Raw genomic sequence first — 20761 nt, forward strand, 5'->3', positions numbered from 1 at the left:
TGAAGGAACTTCTCAACAAATCTCTCTACATAATTTTCCTTTCATAAAACCATGATTACTTGGTTTGATTGCATTAAACTTTTTGATAAAACTGACTATTTCTTCCTTGATAGGAAGCTCCAGCATCTTCCTGACATAGTCATCAAACTGATCTGTAGTTTCCTGGTTTTAGTCTCTTTTAGTCACATGCACAGCTTTCTAATCTGCTGGTACCTTTGTGGAAAACAGTTTTGAAAAGCTTTGACAAAGGGCTCTATCTGTAGCTACACTCTTTAAAACCCTTGAATACAAGCCCCTATCTTTAGTCACATTACTTTTTCCAATACTTTAATCCTTGTGATGGGGAAGAACTTGTAGCAATCCCTCCTATTTGAAACTGTCCCACCTGTTATCCTTAGGAAATTTTCATTGTCCTCCCACTGTGAAGGCTAATGCAAGATATTGATTAAAATTTCCTGCCATTTCCTTGTTTCCCTTATTAATTCCCCTGACTTGATCTCCGGAGTTCCACACATAGTTGCTTTCTTCCTTCTTCTATAAACATAGAACTCTTGTTGTTTGTTCAGATAATACTTGCCTATGTACTCTTATAATCAATTTTCCCACTTACTAGGTTTTAAGAACCTATAAATCTGCTGCTGCTTTCTGAAAAGTTCCAGGTCCTCTTAAATTTTGCTACTTTGTATACTTTTGAGTTTTTGTTTTTAATGTTTTCTTTGTCTGTTTTCCCTCAACAGTCCCAGCTCAGATTCTGTTGCATTTATTTTTTTTAGAAAAGTGCTTTCTCACATACCATCTACTTGTTATTTTATGATAATTTTGTGAGCTGAGCTAGTCCAAAAACACTGGTGATGATTTCATACCTGTTATTCTGCCCAGATATATCAGTTTGTATTTGTTCAAGTTCCAAATTGTGCTGAAACCTCAACAGCTTATGAACAATATCCAGCGATCTTAATGTGCAAATATCCCTGTTACAGTACAAATAAGGGATCCAGGTTGAATCAGAAATGACTACAAGTTGTTGGTTAATTTGTACTATGATGTAATATCCTTGTGAAAATGTCATCTTGCCTATGATCTTTAATATAGCACTTGAATTGACCATTAAACGTAACCAAAAGATGTCTGGTATTTAACAGCAAAAATGCCCTCTTAACAATGTCATATTTGTTCATGATTATCATTCATTCATTTTTACCAAGAACAACAATTGTGGTATTGTGGTATGTGTTAGAGATGCATATTGAGAACTAATAACAGAATATTTTGTTTATGTGCTATAAAAACTGTATTTTGTAAGGAGATAAACTCGTCATTGCATTTATTTGTTGAAGTTGATATAAATGCCTGAATTCCCAATGTACACTTCAAGGCATCTCCAGGAGCACAAAACTGTAAATTTACCTTTTACCAAAAGTGAAGCTGCACACAGGTAACCTTGGAATAGCTTTATAAATTTAGGTCTGCATCCCCTTGCATTTGCTAATTTGCCGTGTTTGGAATATAGAATAGATTTATTGAGGTATCTGTGTTCAGGCTTCCCTCACTAATATTTTTTTCTATTTATCTTATCACAATTTGTTTCTTGTCTCTGAATTGTGGATCAACTCTTCAACATCGTCAATTGTTCCTCATCATAGTTCGTAAGTTTTTTTTGTATCTTAAATTAGCAGTAAAAGGTTTATTTTTATTAAATTTATAAATATTGGATTTTATTGACTTCTAGCCCTATGAGTTTGACTTAATGAAGGAAGATGATCAAAGGGAAGAAAATTACTGTGTTTAACATGAGCATTTTTTTAAACATCCATGGAATTTGGGTGTTTGTCGTACTTCAGTTCTCTCTTGGTCAAACTCATCATTTAAGTATCCATGCTGTCTTCATCCTTCGGCATGAAGTGAGTTCTCCATAGTGATTTGTATCCTCTTTGTAGTACATGGACCTCTCTAATGTGATGTGAATATTATCAGAGCTTATGGAATAATCTGTGTACTTTCCTGACAAAGTATCCAGGATTCTGTTGAACCTTGCTTTACTGCTTGTATCTTCATCTTATCTGGTCTGTCAAAATGTTTAACATTGCCCACTGATTTAAAGTACTCACTTTTAATTTTATTTCAGGTTTCTTTATTTATATACCCAATGTCACAAACCCTTGTTCACGGTCTGCCACTTCATATTTACTGGTACTGAGCTTCGTTTATTTCTTGTAAATTCTAAATGAAATTTAAATTCATTAACTGCATTTATTGTTTGAGGACTAGGGTGAAAACAATAGTGATGGCGTAATTCAAAAATAATGTATGTGAAGCCATGAGACTAAAGAATTTGTAGTAGGGAGGTTACTGAAGGACCTGTTACAACATTGTGGTAAGCCCATATTCTTAATTTAGTAGTAGAATAATCTCCTTTGGAGGAGAGAGTAGGAGAATTTGAAGTCTCAGTTCCAACTCAGGTGAGTTCAGTTTGTTGTGTTTTGCACACTGGTTGTTTGCCCCGTTGGTGCAATCTTTCATTGGTTATATTATGGTTATTGAATTTATTCAGTAGTGAAGAAGGTGAATGCAATGTTGGCATTCATTTCTAGAGGAATAGAGTATAGGAGCAGGGATGTGATGTTGAGGCTCTATAAGGCGCTGGTGAGACCTCACTTGAAGTACTGTGGGCAGTTTTGGTCTCCTTATTTAAGAAAGGATGTGCTGACGTTGGAGAGGGTACAGGGAAGATTCACTAGAATGATTCCGGGAATGAGAGGGTTAACATATAAGGAACGTTTGTCCGCTCTTGGACTGTATTCCTTGGAGTTTAGAAGAATGAGGGGAAACCTCATAGAAACATTTTGAATGTTAAAAGGCATGGACAGAGTGGATGTGGCAAAGTTGTTTCCCATGATGGGGGAGTCTAGTACGAGAGGGCATGACTTAAGGATTGAAGGGCGCCCTTTCAGAACAGAAATGCGAAGAAATTTTTTTAGTCAGAGGGTGGTGAATCTATGGAATTTGTTGCCACGGGCAGCAGTGGAGGCCAAGTCATTGGGTGTATTTAAGGCAGAGATTGATAGGTATCTGAGTAGCCAGGGCATCGAAGGTTATGGTGAGAAAGTGGGGGAGTGGGACTAAATAGGAGAATGGATCAGCTCATGATAAAATGGCAGAGCAGACTCGATGGGCTGAATGGCCTACTTCTGCTCCTTTGTCTTATGGTCTTATTCAGTATGCCCACAACAAAATGAATCCCAGGCTTGTAAATGGTAACATACTGTATATGACCTTTAACAATAAATTTACTTTGAACTTTGTATTTATTGTTATGGTTAATTAACAGTTCAGTCAAATTGAGAGAAATCTGGGAATTGGAAAGATACATACTCGGTGGCCACTTTATTAGGTATACCTGTACACTTACTCGTTAATGCAAATATATTATCCACTAATTATGTGGCAGCAACAGTGCATTAAAGCATGTGGACATGGTCAAGGGGTTCAATGGTTGTTCAGGCCAAACATCAGAACGGGGAGGAAATGTGATATAAATGACTTCAACCATGGAATGATTATTGGTGCCAGACAGGGTGGTTGGAGTATGTCAGAAACTACTGATCTCCTGGAATTTTCATGCACAACAGTCTTTAGAGCTTACAGAGAATGGTGCGATGTAAAAAAAAATAAAGTGAGCAGCAATTCTGTGCATAAAAACACCTTGTTAATGAGAAAGGTCAGAGGAGAATGGCCAGACTGATTCAAGCTGACAGTAAAGCAACAGTAACTCAAACAACCACGAGTTATTACAACGGTGTGCAGAAGAGCATCTCTGAATGCACAGTATTTCAAACCTTGAAGTGGATGGGCTACAGCAGCAGAAGATCAGTGTTTCACTCCTAAACCTAATAAACCATATAACCATATAACAATTACAGATCGGAAACAGGCCATCTCGGCCCTTGTAGTCCATGCCGAGCTCTTACTCTCACCTAGTCCCACCGACCTGCACTCAGCCCATAACCCTCCATTCCTTTCCTGTCCGTATAGCTATCCTATTTAAATGACAACATCAAACCTGCCTCAACCACTTCTGCTGGAAGCTCGTTCCACACAGCTACCACTCTCTGAGTAAAGAAGTTCCCTCTCATGTTACGCCTAAACTTTTGCCCTTTAACTCTCAACTCATGCCCTCTTGTTTGAATCTCCCCCACTCTCAATGGAAAAAGCTTATCCATGTCAACTCTGTCCATCCCCCTCATAATTTTAAATACCTCTATCAAGTCCCCCCTCAACCTTCTACGCTCCAAAGAACAAAGACCCAACTTTCTCTGTAACTTAGGAGATGAAACCCAGTTAACATTCTAGTAAATCTTCTCTGTGCTCTTCTCTATTTTGTTGACATCTTTCCTATAATTCGGTGACTAGAACTGTACACGGTACTCCAAATTTGGCCTTACCAATGCCTTGTACAATTTCAACATTACATCCCAACTCCCAAACTCAATGCTCCGATTTATAAAGGCCAGCATACCAAAAGCTTTCTTCACCACCCTATCCACGTGAGATTCCACCTTCATGGAATTATGCACCATTATTCCTAGATCCTCTGTTCTACTGCATTCTTCAATGCCCTACCATTTACCATGTATGTCCTATTTTGATTAGTCCTACCAAAATGTAGCACCTCACATTTATCAGCATTAAACTCCATCTGCCATCTTTCAGCCCGCTCTTCTAACTGGCCTAAATCTCTCTGCAAGCTTTGAAAACCTACCTCATTATCCACAACTCCACCTACCTTAGTATCATCTGCATACTTACTAATCCAATTTACCACCCCATCATCCAGATCATTAATATATATGACAAACAACATTGGACCCAGTACAGATCCCTGAGGTACACCACTAGTCACCGGACTCCAATCTGACAAACCGTTATCCCCCACTGCTCTCTGGCGTCTCCCATCCAGCCACTGCTGAATCCATTTTACTACTTCAATATTAATACCTAACGATTGAACCTTCCTAACTAACCTTCCGTGTGGAACCTTGTCAAAGGCCACTGAGTGTACATCTAAGGGAGGGTGTGCAATCTCTTGGTCTAGAGCTATGACTTTTCTCGCTAGTTGTAAATATAAAGGGAAAGACTTTTGAAAATATTTAGGCATATTCTGATTGCCAAAGTAAAGATATAGCAAGTAATTATGAAAGCAAATGAGATTTCAGCTTTTACTGCAATGGATTTAAAGTACTTTGGACCAAACTGCCCTGCAATTCAACATCAATCACAAGTTAGTTTTGAAGCAGAATTGAAGATCTAAATTCCATAAAGCCAGGATTTTCGTCATGATCCACTTTGAATCTGTTATCAGAACCAGGAAGTGTAACGGCTGATATGGAATATCAGGTTCCCATGAGTTAGAACTATGTTTCTGTTTGTGGCCCATAAGGTAGAGGCAGGCCGTCACTGCATTTTGTTCGATGGACCTCCAAGGTATGGTGCTGGATGCCCTCCAGGTTTAGTCCTTCTGAGTGAAATGGCTATCATTTGGGTATTCAGGAAAACCCAAGTTTATTCCTTTTACTTTGTTATTGGTATCATTTCCTCACATGGCTACAATAAAGAATAATCCCTATGGAAAGGGGAGGTGGGGTGTGGGGAGGGAAAGATGTGCTTAGTGGCAGGACCCCATCGGACATGACAGAAGTTCCAGAGAATAACATGCTGGATCCTATCCAGATGCATCACAGCTTCATAAGACAACTACTTTGCCTGTGATGACAAGAAACTGCAGAGATTTGTTGATACAGCTCAGCACATCATAGCCCTCCCCTCCATGGACTCTGTCTACACATCTCACTGCCTCAGTAAACAGCCAACTTAAACAAAGTCCCTGCCCACCCCAGACATTCTCTCTTCTTCCGCCCTCCCATTGGGTACAAGATACAAAAGCCTGAAAGTATGTACCATGAGCTTCAAGGAGGACTTTTATCCTGCTGTTATAAAATTATTGTAGTGTCAGTAGTATGATAACATGGACTCTTGACCTCACCATCTACCTCATTATGGCTTTGCACTTATTATCTGCCTACACTGCACTTTCTTTGTAACTGTAATACTTTATTCTGCATTCTGTTATTTCCTTCCTTTGTACTACTTCAGTGGCTATTGTTAAGAAATGGATTGCATGCTAAACAGTTTTTCACTGTACCTCAGTACATGTGACAGCAATAAACCAATGTACCAATTTACATGTGCAATAGCAGAATTATTCCTTAGATGATGTATGTTCCTAATAAGGTTCATTGTATATGGCCTGTAGGTGACAGACAGATAATCAGGTCAATTTCATCTTTTATCTGCATCTCTCCACCCTCTCCAGCTGCTAACTCTGGTAGATGGACTGAAAGGTTTCTGGTTGTACCATGTTCATCTTCTGTTTTCTAAGAATGCCTCAAAGAATTTTCTGTAAAGGAAAGGCAGTTTTTGGATCTGATCACTTTTTTTCATGTCACTTACATAAAGCATGCATGTGTATAGAAAGTAAAGTGGGGGAGTGGGACTAAATGGGAGAATGGATCAGTTTATGATAAAATGGCGGAGCAGACTTGATGGCCAACTTCTGCTCCTTTGTCTTATGGTCTAAAATCTCAATTGGTAATGTCTTTCTTTGCCACACACGTCAAAGGTCTGTGCATGGAGCTATAAATTATGCTCTAAAGTTAGGCATGCATTGTCTGAATTGAATGTTTAGATTACCAAAAGACGATCAGAAAAGCTGTTCAGTTATAATGAGATGGTAATAATACTGTCTCATTAAAATAAATCTACTTCTAGAGGAGGTTTCTTCTCCCAGGTGCCTAATGAGCCCATTGCAATTACTCTGGTTTTCTTTCTTTCACTAAAATTATTTTTAACATAAATATTAAGCTTCAGTTGTGACATTCCCACTGAGCGGGATGTTGGTGAGAGCATAACTAGGCCCCTGTTCACCAGGGCTGATGGGTCGCAGCAAACATCATCAATCATCAGTCCTGTCAAGCACTTACACCTTGGCTCCATTTTAGGCACGCTTGGTTTGTTGTTTTGTAATTAGCATGGCCGAATGGGCAGGAAATGTTGTACATACATTTGTGAGCAGCTGGCAAATTCAGGGAACTTTCCAGAATGAAACAGACGGTGAACTACAAACATGGGGCCTCCAAGAAGGGAAGGTGATCACCAGGTAGTAATAGCCCAGCACATTTCTTAGGATCATCAAAGACAGATCTGTGGACCATTTTAGAAAAATGTTAATTCAAAATTTTCTTTAGTATATCTGTAAAGTATACCTGCAGTTGTTAGACTTGCTCCATTTGAAGACCTGTAAGTTAATTAAATGTGTAAGTATTAGAACAATTTAAACTTGTATTTTAATAGCAGGTTTGACTTTCATATTTTAGCAGCAAAATGCAATTCCTCTCAAATGTCTTTTACTGTCTTTCTATTATGCAATCAAATAGGATGTGAATGTTTTGATTTATTTAAAATTGTTAATGCCATATATTATCTATTGAGATAAAGATATTGAGTGAACAGCAGCCAGTTGTTTATTCCAGTTTTATCCCTTCCCTGGTCATTCTTTACTAATTGAGATATGGTTTCCTGAGTGCTGGGCTTTCGCTAATACTTAGCTCTTGGGATTTCTCATATTTAAAGCATGATGCAAAGTGATGAAAATTTGTTCACTTTGGAATGGTCATTATTTGTGAACTCGGTTCTGTTCTTGACTAATACTCAGGGGCCAGAACTCTTGGAGGCTAAGACACAAGTCAGAATAGGGATTGAATGGGGAATTTTGAGTATAATTGAACAACGTGACAAGCCAAATCATTGAGTACAAGAGTTTGAATGTCGTATTGTAGCTGTATATATATTTAAAAAAAGCAACACATTGGTCTGGCTGCACTTGAGAGTATTGTGTACGGTTTGGTCCCCACACAACAGGAATGATGTGATACCATTAGAAACTAATGAGTGCAGGAGAGATTCACCAGGATGTTGCCTGGAATGATGAGCTGTGATTAGAAAGGGAGGTCGTATAGGCTGAAGTTGTTCTCATTGGATTGTAAAAGGCTGAGGGTGACTTTATAGAAGTTAATAAAATTATGAGGGGCAAAGATGTGGTTGATGGTTGGTCTTTTTCTGGGGTGGGAGAGGCTAAAACTAGAGGGCAATTGAAAGGAATTCTGCAGGCCACAGAGTGCTGTTATATGGGTCAAGCTGTGAGGGAAATGATAGACACTGACAAAATTATAGCATTTAAAAGGCATCTGAATGGTAATGGAATGGAGTGATGTGGGAAAATGAGATAGGCATCTTTGTCAGCCTTTTTAAGTTAGGCTGAAGGGCCTGTTTCTCTGCTGTACAACTCTGTTGCACTGATTGTATTTGATCACGTGTTAAAACTTCTGAGCCATCTGGATCAGAGAAGAATCATTAAGTATTTGATTTAGCACAAGAGCATATATTTTTGATGACCAGTGTGTTCCATAGTGATTTAAGCACCTGTTGGGACTAACAGCCAATTAGTGCACAGTAAGGATGAGCAAGCCCATCAAGATGGTGGTCAGATAATGGCTAAGATTTTGTGAAGTCCAGTATTTCTGTTGTGCTTTTGGATTATCCCAAGTGTCCTGCACTGAACTAGTTTAGATTAATAAAGAGGAGTTTACTAACCAAAACTCTGTGATCCTAACAGCTGTGCTGTTCTTGATGTAACATATTACAGATGAGCCTGAGCAAGCTCCCATCTATGAAACTGCCAAGGAAATCTTTGATAGCAAGCTATCTCTAACTTCATGTTTTTGGAATGTTTCTGATTGCCCTTATCATTCAGGACATTCAAAAACTTAACAGACAAAATACACAATTAGAGGTAATATTGTTTTAAAAATACAAGCAATTGTTAAATGTTTCTGCAAACTCAAATAATGCAGCAAGAGAGAGACCTTATTTTTTATTGTCTTTATTACTTGCAGCTATAAAATTTAATTTCACATGATCTCTTGGGTGCTGGCTTAGGCAGATTCTTTGTGTCAGTAGCTGAGAAATTTCCACGAGTTTGTGTCCCACACTTGAATTCCATACAAAACCTAGTGTTGGAGTGTATTGACATGGTTGCTGCCTAGAATGCTTTTGCAAGTTCGGGGCTTCTCTACGTGGATTTGCATGAGCCAGTATTGCAACGCTTTATTTATGGGGATGAGTACTGGCAGGACTCCTTATTATGCTGGAATTTTATAGACAAGATTTTTTCCCCAGCCCATTTCCCAGCTCAGGGATCAATATTGACCAAGGCATTGAGGAAGCCTGTCTGTTCATCTTTGGACAGTTCTTTTCTGATTGTCTATATTTATTTAACAGTGTAATTTAACTTGCATATGAAAAGTGGCATCTCTGGCAGTATGGTCTGCTGCAGTACTGCATCAATTTGTCACTGCAGATCATAACCTTGGGTTTTAGAGATTTCATACTGAGGTAAAATAATGCTGACAACCAGTTTAAAAAGAGGTTCTGATTTGTTCCAGGAGTGAAGAACAATAAACTACCAATGCTGGAAATATGCAATAAAGAGAAAATGCTTGAAGAACTCAGCTAGTCGTGCAGCATCTGTGAAGACAAACAATTAGTGTTTAATTTCCAGAACTCATCAGAGCTCCTGTGCTCTTCAATGCGAACTTCTGCAAAGTTGATCCAATTATTGCAGACTATCAGAACTTGAGTCCATCTGGGTAGAGATTAAGAATAGTAAAGGGAGAAAAATCTCTGGTGGGAGTTGTCTATAGGCCACCTAATAAAAATACTGCAGTGGCAGAGGCGATTAACCAAGAAATAACTGAGGTTTGTAAGAACGGAACAACATTGTCATGGGGGATTTTAACTTCCATATAGATTGGGTGAATCAGGTTGGTCAAGGAAGTCTTGAGGAGGACTTCATAGAATGCATCCGTGATGGCTTTCTTGAGCAGCATGTTAGTGAACCAACAAGGGAAAATGCTATCTTAGATCTAATCCTGTACAGTGACACAGGTAAGATTAACGATCTTGTATAGTCAGGGATCCTCTTGGAAAGAGTGATCATAGTATGATTGAATTTCGCATACAGATGGAGGATGAACTAGTTAGATCTAAAACTAGTGTATTATGCTTGAACAAGGGAGACTGCATCAGGGTGAGGGAGGAGTTAGCTAATGTGGATTGGGAGCACAGGCTATTTAGTAGGACAGTTGAGGAGCAGTGAAATACTTCCAAAGAGATTTTTCGCAGTGTTCAACAAAAGTATATTCCAGTCAAAAGTAAGGACAGTAAATGTGGGGAGAGCCAGCCTTGGATAACTAAGGAAATAAAAGATAGTATCAAATTAAAAACTCGTGTACAAAGTCGCAAAGAATAGGGTTCCCATGGTCCTCACCTACCACCCCACCAGCCTCCGGGTCCAACATATTATTCTCCGTAACTTCCGCCACCTCCAACGGTATCCCACCACTAAATCACTCCCTACGTGACTCCCTTGTCCATTCGATCCCCCCCATCCCTCCCCACTGATCTCCCTCCTGGTACTTATCCTTGTAAGCAGAACAAGTGCTACACATACCCTTACACTTCTTCCCTTATCACCATTCAGGGCCCCAGACAGTCCTTCCAGGTGAGGCGACACTTCACTTGTGAGTAGGCTGGGGTGATATACTGCGTCTGGTGCTCCCGATGTGGCCTTCTATATATTGGCGAGACCCGACGCAGACTGGGAGAGCGCTTCGCTGAACACCTACACTCTGTCCGCCAGAGAAAGCAGGATCCCAGTGGCCACATATTTTAATTCCACATCCCATTCCCATTCTGACATGTCTATCCACGGCCTCCTCTACTGTAAAGATGAAGCCACACTCAGGTTGGAGGAACAACACCTTATATTCTGTCTGGGTAGCCTCCAACCTGATGGCATGAACATTGACTTCTCTAACTTCCGCTAATGCCCCACCCCTCCCTCGTACCCCATCCGTTATTTATTTTTATACACACATTCGTTCTCTTTCTCTCCTTTTTCTCCCTCTGTCCCTCTGACTATACCCCTTGCCCATCCTCTGGGTTTCCCCCCCACCTTGTCTTTCTCCCCGGACCTCCTGTCCCATGATCCTCTCATATCCCCTTTGCCAATCACCTGTCCAGCTCTTGGCTCCATCCCTCCCCCTCCTCCTATCATTTTGGATCTCCCCCTCCCCCTCCCACTTTCAAATCTCTTACTAACTCTTCCTTCATTTAGTCCTGACGAAGGGTCTCGGCCTGAAATGTCGACTGTACCTCTTCCTAGAGATGCTGCCTGGCCTGCTGCGTTCACCAGCAACTTTGATGTGTGTTACAACTATAGGCCAGTTAGCTTAACATCGGTAGTCAGGAAAATGCTTGAAGCTGTCATTAAGGAAGAAATAGCAAGACATTCAGAAAGGAAGGGTTCCATTAGACAGACACAGCATGGATTCTGAAAGGGCAGGTCCTGTTTGTCAAACTTACTGGAGTTCTTTGAGGACATAATTGGTGCAGTGGATAGAGGGGAACAGGTAGATGTCGTATACTTGGATTTCCAGAAGGCGTTCGATAAGGTGCCGCACGGGAGACTTATAAATAAGATACGGATGCATGGAGTCGGAGGAAGTATATTGGCATGGATAGTGGATTGGTTAACTAATAGAAGGCAGAGTGTTGGTATAAATGGATGTTTCTCCGGTTGGCAGTCAATGGTGAGTGGGGTGCTGCAGGGGTCGGTGCTGGGCCCGCAGCTGTTTACCATTTACATTGATGATTTGGAAGAGGGGACTGAGTAGCGTAGCAAAATTTGCTGATGACACTAAACTGAGTGGAAAAGCAAATTGTACAGGGGATGTGGAGAGTCTGCAGAGAGATATAGATAGGTTAAGTGAGTGGGCCAAGGTCTGGCAGATGGAATACAACGTTGGTAAATGTGAGATCATCCACTTTGGAAGGAATAATAGAAGAACAGATTATTATTTAAATGGTGAAAGATTACAGCATGCAGTTATGCAGCGGGACTTGGGAGTGCTTGTGCATAAATCACAAAAAGTTGGCTTGCAGATAGATAGACATACTTTATTGATCCCAAGGGAAATTGGGTTTCGTTACAGTTGCACCAACCAAGAATAGAGTATAGATGTAGCAATATAAAACCATAAATAATTAAATAATAATATATAAATTATGCCGGATGGAAATAAGTCCAGGACCAGTCTATTGGCTCAGGGTGTCTGACCCTCCAAGGGAGGAGTTGTAAAGTTTAATAGCCACAGGCAGGAATGACTTCCTATGACGATCAGTGTTGGATCTTGGTGGAATGAGTCTCTGGCTGAATGTACTGCTGTGCCCAACCAGTACATTATGTAGTGGGTGGGAGACATTGACCAAGATGGCATACAACTTGGACAGCATCCTCTTTTCGGACACCACCGTCAGAGAGTCCAGTTCCATCCCCACAACGTCACTGGCCTTACGATGAGTTTGTTGATTCTGTTGGTGTCTGCTACCTTCAGCCTGCTGCCCCAGCACACAACAGCAAAGATGATAGCACTGGCCACCACAGACTCATAGAACATCCTCAGCATCGTCCAACAGATGTTAAACAGGTTATTAAGAAGGCAAATGGAATGTTGGCCTTCATTGCTAGAGGGATTGAATTCAAGAGCAGGGAGGTCATGCTGCAACTATACAGGGTACTGATGAGGCCGCACCTGGAGCACTGTGTGCAGTTCTGGTCTCCATACTTGAGGAAGGATATACTGGCTTTGGAGGCAGTGCAGAGGAGGTTCACCAGGTTGATTCCAGGGATGAAGGTGTTAACCGATGGGGAGAGTTTGAGTCGCCTGGGTCTATACTCTCTGGAATTCAGAAGAATGAGAGGGGATATTATAGAAACATACAAAATTTTGAAAGGGATAGATAAGGTAGAAGTAGGAAATGCAAACACAAGGAATTCTGCAGATGCTGGAAATTCAAGCAACGCACATCAAAGTTGCTGGTGAACGCAGCAGGCCAGGCAGCATCTCTAGGAAGAGGTACAGTCGACGTTTCAGGCTGAGACCCTTCGTCAGGATAGAAGTAGGAAAGTTGTTTTCATTGGTAGGTGAGACTAGATCTGGGGACATTGCCTCAAGATTCAGGGGAGAAGATTTAGGACAGAGATGAGGAGAAACTGTTTTTCTCAGAGAGTGGTGAATCTGTGGAATTCTCTGCCCAGGGAAGCAGTTGAGGCTTCTTCACTAAATATATTTAAGATACAGTTACATAGATTTTTACAGAGTAGGAGAATTAAGGTTTATGGGGAAAAGGCAGGTAGATGGAGCTGAGTTTACAGACAGACCAGCCATGATCTTATTGAATGGTGGGGCAGATTCGATGGGCCAGATGGCCTACTCCTGCTCCTATTTCTTATGTTCTTCCCTTTCTCCCATCCATTGGCGTCCCCTACCGTCTCATTCTGAGGTCCTGGGCTCACTGTTAACTGTATCTGTTTCCACAGATGTTGCCTGACCAGAGTTCTTCCAGGATTTTCTGTTTTTATGTCCTTGAAGAAAGGACATAAGTCATGCATTAAAAATATTTTGAAGTGAATACAGATTTTTATTTTGGGAAAGGTACGGAGATTGCAGTTTCGCAAGTGTTGGCACATTCCAATAATGAATACTTACATTGAGTAGTATCTCGAATATAACAGCTTGTCCCAGAATATTTTTTCCACAGTGCTATTTTAAACAAATGTGTAGCACCTGAATTAGTAGGTATTAATAAATGACACAGCATGTGTTTTCTATTTTTCTATATCTGTTAATACTTCATCTTTTATAAGGAAATCACATGAATCCAACGTGGCATTAACTAGCATGTTAATATCAGCACTTGTTTTTCAAGTTTCTAATTCCTTTTTTCTCCTTCCAGACTGCTTTACACTGGGCAGCTAAACACGGTAAAGAAAACATGGCACGGATGTTAATAAATGCAGGAGTGGATATTAATCTCAGAGCTGTGAGTTACATATTCTCCATTTTAATTTTGCTTCCTTGAAAGAGGTCTGAATATCATAAAAGCATATTTCCATAATTAACAACCTGAAATGAACGCATGGGAACACCACACTGCAACTTAGGTTCTTTGCTACATTGCTGATTATAGTGAAGAGCAGGCATTTTCCTTCCTTGAGTAATTTAACCTAAATTTGGTATAATCTGGTGAAAGATCACTTTTTCTTTAGTATAGAACCGAAGATGCAGAACCACCTGTCTTTGAAGTGTACTGTGAATACATTGTGTAAAACAGTGTGAATTTTAATTTAAGTTGTCTGCTGATTTTCTCCCCTTTGTGATAATTTCCTTAAAATAGTAACTCATGCTATGACTAATTCATAGTGACACCTGCTCACTAGCTACTCTCCTCTGTCATCCAGTTTGATATTTCTTAGTCCTGTGTCCTTTATAAATTGTAGGAAAATGTCCTAGATTGTTACTGCCTAGACAAGCTGCCTAAGCAGCATGTGTTACAGATAAACCTGCTCTTTGTGAGTCGCATGAGGCCCCATGATCTGCTATCTAACCTCTTCCTGTTTGAAACACAACTTATTTTATCCATGGTTTTAAAATTTCCTGACTAATTGAGAGTATCATTCTTAGAAATTATTTGCCTGTCTGAAGTTTGTTAGACATCCAAGAGATTTGGTCAAAATAATTTGGTATTGAACATTACCTTTCAGAATGATGATTTCTGGAGTTAATGTCCAGGATGCCTTCTATATTATGACTCTTATCATTGGTATATTTAACATTGCATCTGTTTAAAGACTACAGCTTCAGATATTTTGGCTGGATTTTGAATGTTTGCTGTAGTACTTCATTTTTAAAAAAAATGTTTTTCTTAAAACATATTCCTTTTGTCTTAAGGCATCTTCCAAAATGAAGATTCCTTTTGGAAGCTTGATTTGCTTAACGTGGTTTCAACTGAATTCTATCCTTGAGGATTCTTTCTTGAATTCAGGCAATAAATTTAGACAATAAATTAATCTGCATGAGACAACATTAATACAGATGCCTGGGTGCTGGCAACTATTGGAGAAGACTCTCCACATCAAAGGCCTCCTGTAAGCCTCCACGTCACCATCTGAAAATCTGCCAACAATATCATTGGCAAATTTATAGATGGCATTTGAGCTGTGCCTAGCCACATGGTTGTGGGTGTAGAGGGATTAGAGCAGTGGGCTAGCTACACATCCTTAAGATGCACCAGTGTTGATTGCCAGCTGAGAGGAGATGTTGTTTCTGATCTGCACTGTCTGTGGTCTCCCAATGAGGAAGTCAAGAATCCAGTTGCAGAAGAAGGAACAGAGTCCTAGATTTTGGAGCTTGTTGATCAATACTGATGCTGTTGAACACTGAGCTGTAATCTATAAACAGCATCCTGTCATAGGTACTTGTGTTGTACTGGTGATCCAGGGCCCGAGGGAGAGACAGCAAGATTGCATCTGATATAGACCTATTGTGTAGATGGGCAAATTTTTAAAATTTATTTTTATTGAGCTACAGCGCAGAAAGTGTCTTTCCGCCTTTCAAGCCACGCCACCAGCAATCCCCTGATGTAATCCCAGCCTAATCATGAGACAATTTAAAATGACCAATTAACCTACTGAACTGGTACGCCTTTGGATGATGGGAGGAAACCAGAGCATCCAGAGGAACCCCACTTGTCACAAGGAGAACATACAAACTGCTTACAGGCAGTGGAGGGAATTGAGCCTGGGTCACCTGTACTGTAATGTTTTGTGCTAACCATTACGCTGGCATGCAGAAAGTCCAGGCCCTTCCTTACGCAGGAGTTGATTTTGGCAATGACCAACCTCACAAGACACTTCACAGTAGATGTGAATGCAACTGGGCGCTGGTAGTTGAGGCAGCTCACCCGGCTCTTCTTGGGAACTGGTATAATTGTTGCCCTTTTGAAGTAGGTGGTAACCTCTGACTGCAGCAGTGAGAGATTGAAGCTGCCCTTGAACATTCCTGCCAGTTGGTTGACACGGGCTTTCAATGCTCTAATAAGTACACCATCAGGGCCTGACACCTTGCAAGGGTTCACCTTCATGAAAGATCTTCTGACATCGGCCCCCGAGGTGGAGATCATAGGTCACCAAGTACTGCGGGGATTCGAACAGGTGTAGTTTTATTCTCCTGCACAAAGCATGCATTAAAAGGCTCATCTGAGAGTGAAGTATCACATCATTAGGTTTCATCTTGTAGGAAGTAATGACCTGCAAACGCTGCCTGTGCTGATGTACATCCACTTTTGTCTTTAATTTCAATCAGAATTTTTTTTTGTTCTTAATGTAGCCTTCATAGGTCATATCTGGATTTCTTGTGTAATCCTGGTTCACCAGACTTAAATGCTACAGATTTAGTCCTCAGCAGTCTACAGATCTCCAGGTTCATCCACAACTTTTGGTTTGGATATGTTGGGTATGTTCTCAAAGGCACACACTCATCCACGCAGGTCTTGGTGAAATCTGTGACAACTGTGGCGTATTCATTCAGATTCGAAGATAAATCCCTGAATATTGTCTGGTCCACTAACTCAAAGCAGTCCTGTAGGCACTCCTCCGCTTCCCTTGACCATATCTTCTTGGTCCTCACCAATGGTGCCGTCATTTTTAAGCCTCTATCTATATGCCAGAAGTAAGAGTACAGCCTGGTGATCTGACCTTCTGAAGTGCTGGTGTGGGCACAATAAGCATTCTTGATAGTGATGTACACAGTGGTCATGTGTTTTTGCTCCTCTGGTTCTTCAGATGATATATTGGTAGTTTTCAGAGACCTCTTCAAGCTGACCTGGTTGAAATCTCATGCAGTGATAGGGAAGGCATCAGGGTGCGCTGTTTTGTGACTGCTGATCATAGTGCTCAGCTCCTCCAGTTCTTGCCTGATGGCAGAAAACTCCCTAGGCAGATAAAATGGACAATACTTGACCGCCAGATGTTCCAGGTCAGGTGAGCGAGCAAGACTGAGACAAAACTGTCATGTCTATGCACCGTGGTAAGTTGATCATGAAACATACTCCACCTCCTCTGCCTTTTAAAAGACTCATCTGACCTGTCTTTATGATGAATGATGAAGCCCTCACCTGCAGCACTGTGTCCAAAATGGCGGGGGTGAGCCATGTTTCTTTGAAGCAAAGTGCACAGCAGTCCCTGATGTCCCTCTGTATTACTGCAGTCTTGCTCTGAGGGCTTAAATTTTATTTAACCAGAGACAGTGCATTTGCCAACAGGTTAGTCAAGAGTGGGGGTGGGGGGTAGTTCTACAACCTTTATGTTTCAATTGTAACCTGCAAACCAGTCTGCATTTCTCGCTTCCTTTTTTCTTAAAGGGGGAACTGCACTTGCGACCTGAGTCTATAGTCCAGGGTCTGCTGATTTTGAGGATCGATAGATATTTTTAAACATCTTAAAACAATGTTGTTTACTGCAGTACCCATAGCTGTGGATTTCAGCTGTTGTAGTCCTAATCAGGAATATTTGAATATTCCCATTGGAGCTGTATGCAAAGAGTCACCACTTATTGGCACCATCTTGTTAACATATAACTTTGTAGCAATTGTGATGGATTGGAGTCACTGAACGTGGCTTCATAAGGCTATAAACTAGTTTATTATGTATTGTATAAAATTACATCTTTACTCACACTGATGTTCTTACAATAATTTGAATTGTATTTCAAATTACAATCCTACTTAACCTGTTTCATTAAAATAGCATTACAATATATTCCTTACATGGCATGATTATTTACATTATATATAATTACACAATTATGTAAATGATTAAAATGAATGCCACATGTTCTGAAGCACAAATACATTAACTGAGAAAAGTTGTCACTTGTAGAATATACAATCATGAACCAGCCTGTGCACTTGCAGACAGTAGAGAATAGACTTGACACAGGAGCATAAAGGCACAAATGGAAGTGGAAGAAGGTTAACCAATGTACAAAGCTAATTGTAGAGGTCATTATTGAATGGGTAGCATGTCATAGTCTAGAGTAATATACAAGTCCTTTGGGCATTGAGTAACAGTGCATATGACAGGCAGCTGGAGGAAGCGAATGGACAAGGCAAAGAATTCATACTTGGCCAATTAGGCAGGTGTGGAAAAATGGTCGAGTGGAAAAAAATAATTGGAGTTAAAACCATGATAAGCCTGTGTGATAAGCGATGAAAGTACCATTTTAAAACATTATATAGTAATATACACCACTATGGAATCATCAAAATGATAGAAAAGCTGCTTAATTTCGTTTGCATTAAATATAAGTACACACTTCCACAAAAAATTGTACCAGACCGCAATAATGGTGCATGGGAAATGGCTTTGATTACTTAAAATTTTATCTGTTATATCTCATTGTTCCAATATGCTTATACAAAAATGTAACAGCTGATGTATTGTTTGAAATGTTCCGGGGAATAAAGGATAAGTGATCTAAAATGAACCTACGAGTTAATCTATTTATTTCAAGAAACAATAGTTTGTGACACTGTTCCACAATGCAGAGCACAATTAAAGTTGCCGAGAATAAGAGATAAAGTTATTTCCTCAAAACAGTTTATTTAAAGTTCTTGTTCCATGGCCAGGGAGGAGAAAAATACGGCATCAAAGTTTGATTGAAACGTAGTGAAGTATAGGGTATTTGAAAACACCAAGAAATTTGAAATAAGAAGTGAGCTGAAAGCTCACTTTATTTAAGATATAGAAAAAGAGTTTCCAAATGGAACGTTTGAATGTTAAAGAGTATGATTAGCTATTAATTTTTCCTGATGGGCGGTATCCTTAATTCCTCGATTTACTTTAGGATTCACTATAGGAAGGATGTGGAAGCATTGGAAAGGGTACAGAGGAGATTTACCAGGGTGCTGCCTGGTATAGAGAGTATGGATTATGATCAGAGATTAAGGGAGCTAGGGCTTTACTCTTTGGAGAGAAGGAGGATGAGAGGAGACATGATAGAGGTATACAAGATATTAAGAGGAATAGATAGAGTGGATAGCCAGTGCCTCTTCCCCAGGGCACCACTGCCCAATACAAGGAGACATGGCTTTAAGGTAGGGGATGGAAAGTTCAAGGGTGATATTAGAGGAAGATTTTTTACTCAGAGAGTGGTTGGTGCGTGGAATGCACTGCCCGAGTCAGTGGTGGAGGCAGATACACTAGTGAAATTTAAGAGACTACTAGACAGGTAGATGGAGGAATTTAAGGTAGGGGGCTATATGGGAGGCAGGGTTTGAGGGTCGGCACAATAGTGTGGGCCAAAGGGCCTGTACTGTGTTGTACTATTCTATGTTCTATGTACTTTCTACCAAGTTATGGCTGGCTGTGTGGTTTGAAACGCTACCTTTCGTTTTATGGCTGCTTTGCATGTTTCAATAAGGCAAATTCGAGTACCGTAGTATTCTCAGTGGTGTACTGAAGGAGGTTGGTTAATTAGTTCAACCGTTGCCACTTTCAAGGGGGCATTAACAGCTGACCCAGATTGAACAACATGTTGCATATTGAACTATTGAATAAGAATAACATACAGATCTAATCTTTTGACATAGGATGTCCAAACCTCCTTTTGTTGTTTCAATTTGCTACGTACTGTAAATTATTTGTGAAGTTAAGTGAATAACTTTCTGTTTCCTTTTTCACTGCTTTCTGCCATCTGATGGATAAACAAAGCATGTAAGTTCATTTTGTTTAATACTGTTGTTTTGAGCAAATACGTCCTGTTGAGTGAAAAGCAAATTTAAGGATTCAGCAAAAAGGCAAATAAATGACCACTAGATGTTTGAATAGTTAAGTTAATTCCCAATCTAAATCTGTTAAACTTGTGTTATTGAAAGAAGTACTTTCATATTTCCTTACCGGTTATCTCTGACAGTTTTATCCTCCTCCGCGCCCCCCCCCCACCCTCGAAAGTATTAGTTCCTTGTTAACCATGATTTTATTGCCATGGTCCATGTATATTAATTTAAGCTTCATTTAAAATGAGGTTTTTCGCAGTATTAAATGGAAAAACCTCGCTGACCACCTGTTTGTGTAAGGTCTACTTCTACATGGAATGAAGTGATTAATTTTGTTTTTGACTCTTCACAAATCGAGGCCTTTGTAGCATCAAACTGCAGTCTCTGTACTGCTTAGTTCCTAGGATAGTTTTACTCTTGGCGGTGGTTGTTGTACTGGTCATCATTTACACACAGGTAATTACTTACCAAATTAGGAATTTAACAAGTGTGGAAATATAAACTTGACTTATTAAGTTAGTGTTCAAATCAAACCTTGAATCATCATTTTGTTATTCTTGAATAAAGATTGATGTCGCACCATAAATTAATATCAAAATTAAAAGTTGGCTGAAATATTTAAGTTCAAGCAGTTCTACATTTTAAGGAGACAATTGCAATATAAAAAGAAAGATTTTGTATTTTAAAATCATATAGTGTTACAATGCCAGCATTACAAATTACAATTTCCTGGTTACTGCCAGTTACTTCTAATATTTTTCCTCTGATAACATTCTAATCCATTTTTTCTCTTTCAATATTTTTATTAGTTTCTACATAGAAGAATACAGAGTACAAGAAAGTATATAAAAGGTCAAAAACGATAAGAAAAAAAACCTACCAATTACATTGTATCTATCCATAATAACAA

This window comes from Mobula hypostoma, chromosome 2 (genome assembly GCF_963921235.1).
Source record: "Mobula hypostoma chromosome 2, sMobHyp1.1, whole genome shotgun sequence".
Classification (NCBI taxonomy): Eukaryota; Metazoa; Chordata; class Chondrichthyes; order Myliobatiformes; family Myliobatidae; genus Mobula; species Mobula hypostoma.